Source organism: Carassius auratus, chromosome 40 (assembly GCF_003368295.1).
Source record: "Carassius auratus strain Wakin chromosome 40, ASM336829v1, whole genome shotgun sequence".
NCBI lineage: Eukaryota > Metazoa > Chordata > Actinopteri > Cypriniformes > Cyprinidae > Carassius > Carassius auratus.
In genome coordinates this window covers 18350375-18356116 of record NC_039282.1, presented here as the reverse complement: position 1 = coordinate 18356116, position 5742 = coordinate 18350375, and the positions used below count along the sequence as shown (strand labels likewise).

General features: G+C 34.6%; 1 long non-coding RNA gene across 1 annotated transcript; it reads left to right on the top strand.

The window, feature by feature from the left end:
- Positions 1 to 495: 495 nt before the first annotated feature.
- LOC113058760 (uncharacterized) lies at positions 496 to 4636 on the top strand. The gene is made up of 3 exons (XR_003278032.1): positions 496 to 574; positions 835 to 880; positions 4068 to 4636. It is a non-coding gene; the product is annotated as an uncharacterized LOC113058760 (long non-coding RNA).
- The last annotated feature ends 1106 nt before the right edge of the window (positions 4637 to 5742 follow it).

Below are 5742 nucleotides of genomic sequence, written 5' to 3'. Positions count from 1 at the left end.
TCACTTCCTATTGTTAGGGCAGCTACAAGAAATCTGATGTTCAGGAAATAGCCTCATTAGCTGTGACCCGAAGATGTCTCTGTTCTGCATTCAATTCCCCAGGAACTAAGTTTATAAGAGCCTGAATATGTTTCAGAGTTTCATCAGTTAAGGGTGTTTAATGGCGGTTCGCTGTTACTTTAAAGCATGTGTGTGTGTGTGTGTGTGTGAGAGAGAGGGGGGGGGGGGGTTACCTGCTTTGTGTTGTACTGAATGCTGCATGTGATAAAGTTTGAGGATTTGTTTATAAAATTGACTTTTGTTGCTTCTCTTGCTGTGAGAGACACTCGATGATTGAAAGTCTGTTGTGACATCCACACACAAGCATGAAATTAAAATTAATGTGACTTTATGTATGTTTCCAGACTGCTCGACTGGATTCTTCTGTTAGTGTGTTCTGCATCGTGTTTAATGCATAACATGACTTAAGTTTATTGTTTTATTTATTTATTTCAGATTACTCCAATCTACGTCATGTATGTAGGGTTAACCATCGCCGCAGTTCTCTTTGTGATGGGAATCATGGTGCTTGGTTGTAAGTAAACTCATTTTCAACTCTCAATCCAGTCAAAAATAAATGGACAAAAGCTGTCACTGGGGAGGTACCTTTTCAAAAGGTACACTTTTGTTCCTTTTAGGTTCTAATATGTTCACTTTAATTAATCATATGTAACGTTAAGGTTCCAAAATGGACCTTTTATGTACAAGCGACAGCTTTTGTTCCTTTTATAAACCATTACAATTTAAATCCCCAAACCTCTCTCCTCTCTTTTTTATTCTTTCTCCATCTGTAAGGTGGCAAAGTGAAACGAATCCCACGGTGTCATATTGGCAAAGGAAGGTGAGAAAAAAACTGTTTACCATGAGTGTATTCTTGTCAGACAGTCACATACTACCAAACAGTATATAGTATACACTTTGCATTATGCAAATGTTGCCAAAATGTTCAGTACATATGCAAAGATCCCAATGTGTAGAATACTATATCCCCATAACGTATGAAGTGACATTTTAACCTCTTTCTTGATTCATTATTTGATTGGACTGACCAAATGTAATATTTTCATGTTTTGTAATTGTATATAAGTGTATAAACAGTATATAATTGACTAATACTACATTCTGAATAACAGGCTAAAGTAGTAGGTGGGTACACACTGTAAACTACACTTCTCTATTAATACGTTTTGTGTAAGCTGCTACTGTAAACTGATCATTTAGACAAATCGATAGTTAATTGAGAACATTTGGCATACTGTGCTTAGTTTACATGCTCTTTACTGCTTTAAAAGTGGTATGCTCTTTCATACATATTTCATTGTGTTACTTTTTTAATGGCATGTAGCGATCAGATGCCTAATAACGTTTTGCCTCTTTCTGATGTGTCTTTATAATCATTATGGACTTCATTGTGTTTGATATGCCATTGGGCTTTTATATTGATTGTTCTAAAACACATGACTTCATTCTTTCCACATATAATGAATGCGAAGAGTTTAAACTTGAATGTGCTTATTATACCACCTGTCAGTGCCATCTGATAATGAAAATACACAACCATTGCATGGAGAGAATGTCAACTGAATTGACTTGTGCAAGAGAGAAAACAAAACAGTATATAATTTTAGTAATATAAGAGAAGAATAATAACACTTCTCTATGAAAAGAGCCTTTTTCAAATGATCTCGGCTATTAAGGCAAAAGGCATAATTTTCTTTCTCTGCAAAATATTAACAAGCGGTAACGCTTTTACCTGGAGAGAAAGCACGTTGTTGACTTGGCTTTACCTCAACACAGAGCGTGCTGTGAAAACCCTGCTGGAGGCTTTAACAGCTGATTTATACTATATTTAATGGAATATTTAATGCCCTGTGGCAATAAGCTGACTTATTAAATAAGGTGTCCATATTTTAGTTTTCCAGAATGAGGACTGTGGGTGCAAGGTCTATATCCCAAATATCAACCATTTAAATTGTCATTTCCAAACCTAAAATATATATTTTACAATCAATTTTATGTATATTGATCATAAACACAGCTAAAAAAAAGCTTCCAACCAGAGGCACTCCTTCACAAAACTTAACATCATAGTTTCATCATATACTGTAGAATACAAAATGTTCCAATACAAGTATTTCAGGCAAAATTTTACTTATTCAACATTTCAAACCTTTAACCCATGGGGGAGAATCAACCAATTGGCAAAAAGTAGGCAAAAGTAGCCCAATACCATGAAAAACAAAATGTTTGTGGGAGCAGGCGGAATGGACACAAAAAAATCTCGGGAGTGAAATATACTGTACATGTTGCAGGAGCGGATGATCATGGTCAAAAATTCAGCAGCATTAAGAAAACAGTCCCTCGCAGGGCTCTAATTCAAAATGCACACGGTGAATGGTGACTGTAGACTGCAAAAGCCGAATCCTGAACATTTTTGTCGATTAGAAATCCCGGCCAAACGCTTTTTTTTTTTTACTCCGAAAGGGGACATGTCCGTAAAGAGAGGATACATGGTACATCACCTTACTGTATATTAAAAGTTTAGAAAAAAATTATAAAACTTTTACTTACCTTCAGGCCATTCAAGATGTACAGTACCTGTAAGTGAGTTTGGTTCTTCATCAAAACAGATTTGGAAAAAAAAAAAAATAGCATTACATCACTTCTCTGCAGTGAATGGGTGCCGTCAGAATGAGAGTCCATCACAATAATCATTCCCCACAAATCCAGTTCGTCAATTAACATCTTGTGAAATGAACAGGTGCATGTTTGTAAGAAACAAATCCATCATTAAGGCATTTTGACTTTAAAACTGTCACTTATGGCCAAAATACATAACCCATAATAGCACTACTTCCAGTATAAAAAAATCCATCATCTGTTGTCCTCTCACATTTAAAGCTGCGGTAGGGAACTTTTGACGCTCTAGCGGTTAATAAACAGAATTGCTTGCGTCTTGCGGAAGAACATCGTAGCCGGAACTACTTCTCTCTGTTTATGTCTATGAAGAATCACAAAGGCACTGGGTTACTCCGCCGCGGTACCCCCCGAAGCAATCTTAAATAGTCCGAATATAAACACTTATTATAGGTGCACCCTAGTGACTCAAGACAGGCTAAAAACACGGTTTGGAAAATGGATTCATGGTCGCTTATTATATACATTTTGTCATACTTTGAACACATAAAAAGTTACGGACCCGCAGCTCTGATTGGTTATTTCTTACCGGGAGCGGATGAATTTCTGCAAATGGCAATAGGAGCACTGGGAGGAGCTTGATTTTTTTCACAGATTATCTGTCTCATATTCTACTGTCAGGACATAATGACAGGTTTAACAAATATGTAAAAAAATATATTTTTACAAAAGTTACCAACTGCAGCTTTAAATCTACCAACATATTTATTTACAACTGGTTTCACTTATTTATGCGTCACTTGTGGATTATTGAGATCTGTTTTCATCAACTGTTTGGATTATCATTCTGACGGCACCCATTCACTGCAGAGCATCCATTGGTTAGCAAGTGATGGAATGCTAAATATCTTGAAATCTGAAAAAACAAACTAATCTACCGTACATCTTGGATAGCCTGAGGGTGAGTACATTTCCTGCAAATGTTCATTTTTTGGGGTAAATTATTCCTTTAGGGACATTTCCACAAGATGTTACCGGTGAGAAAACCTGCTCACAAATATGATTGATTGTGGTTAGAAATTACTCATTCTAAATTCTATTTATTCTAAAATAAATGTTATCCTTACTATGAATCACATTGCATTGCTGCTCGTTTTAATAAAGTTAAACTCTGGAAATGTTGACAAACTTTTGCCTACATAGAAAACTAGTTCATTGCCAAAATGGCCTCCAGGTAAACTGATTTACTTGAATGGAACCTTTTTTTTTTTTTTTGAGAAAGTGCAAAACTAACAAATTCTCTCTCTCTCTCTCTTTCTCTCTCTCTCTTCTTTCTTTCTCTCTACAACTTCTTTCTAACATTATTTTATTTTATTTTTCTGGGTGCATAGTTCATACGAGGTGACCAGAAGTTAACACTTTCCCCGGCATTGATCAGCTGGCCCAGCAAATAAACAGAAGAACAGCAGAACACCCAGTCAGTCCTGTTTCCACAGCGGTTACAGACTTACATTTCCCCCTTGTGAGAACAACATCATAAGGACAAGATGGAGAGTTTGTGTGTGTGTGTGTGTGTGTGAGTGAGCGTGTTCATTATTTCAAACTGATCTCCAGGATTGTCACAGAGGCGCCGGGGAATAAGATGTGTGCTATCGTGCTGCACTAAACGCCAGCAGTAACACACCGGCTGGGACTTTGGCAGATCCCAACGTAATCACGCATCACAGACACAAAATCCCTTCATCCCTCTGCTCTCCTGCACCAAACTGCTTGGTTTAAGCGTCAAACTTTGTACAATACAGGCCTGTACTTGTGTTTTATTATTATTATTATTTCAATACTTTGCATCCTCAGATGTGTCAATCTTTGTGTAGCTCACAAGCGCCCTCAAGAGGCCTTCAGACACATTTATTATGAGATCTCCCAAGAGGAGAAGAATAAAAACAATTTGCCTGAGTCTGTTTAGTGATTCATGTTTCTGATTCTTTAAATTTATTCTTTAATAAATAAATAAAATACAGCTTTATCAGTGTATACCGCCTGGGTTTAGACTAAGTGGAGTTTCATATTATTATCTTGCATAAGCTGGGCTGTCAACAGTGGAAATGAGTATATGCTGTTGTCAGAGGAAAAATGAAAATATCAAGACCATCTATTGGTGACATTTACCATTAGCATATCTCAGCTGGAAAATTGTGCAAGGTGTTTATGTTACTATTCTATAATTAACCCAAAAATGCAAATTCTGTCATAAAAAAGGCAGATTTTATTTTTATTGCATAGCAGAACGTCCAAGATGCTCTTTTGTAAACAGCAAAACTGAATGGTTGATAATGATAACTAAGCTAAAATTAAATGAGTAAATAATTAAAAACTTCATTTAAATAAAGGTGAAATTTAAAAAGATTAAATGAAGAAACATGTTTATGTTTAAAAAAATACTTTTAATTAAACTTAAACTTAGAAAACTGAAATGTTGCTTTGGTAACTAATTAAAATCATAAGTACAAAAACTGAAATAAAAATACATTTAAAATGTGAATGTTTGAAAGGCAAATATTTTAAGAAATAAATATATTACATTTTAAGAAATAAAAATTATAGAAAGAACAAAACATAAAAAAATAGTTAAAAATATAAAAGTTATTCAAATTATTAAATAATACTAAAATAACATTGATGGCAAGCACAAAAAAAAACTACCTTAAATTAAATTTTTATTTGATTCAATAATTAAGAATTATAACAATTAATTATTAAATGCCTTATTTTACATGTATTATTAAAAAAAACACATTTTTCAAAGGAAATTGTTTCATTCACAATAGCACCATGCTAATGGAGCAGATATCACCCATTGTGTTGATGATGATGATCAAACTGTGCATCTAGTCCTTTTTATGATCTCTATATTAATTCCACCCAAATCAGATACATATAATACTAGCAAAGTTGTTTAGAACCATAATGTTTATTTATGTGTAATTCAACAAATAGATGACAGGTTGTCTTATAAAATATATACAGCAACAGGCATTAAAATTTAAACTTCAGTAGAAATCACAC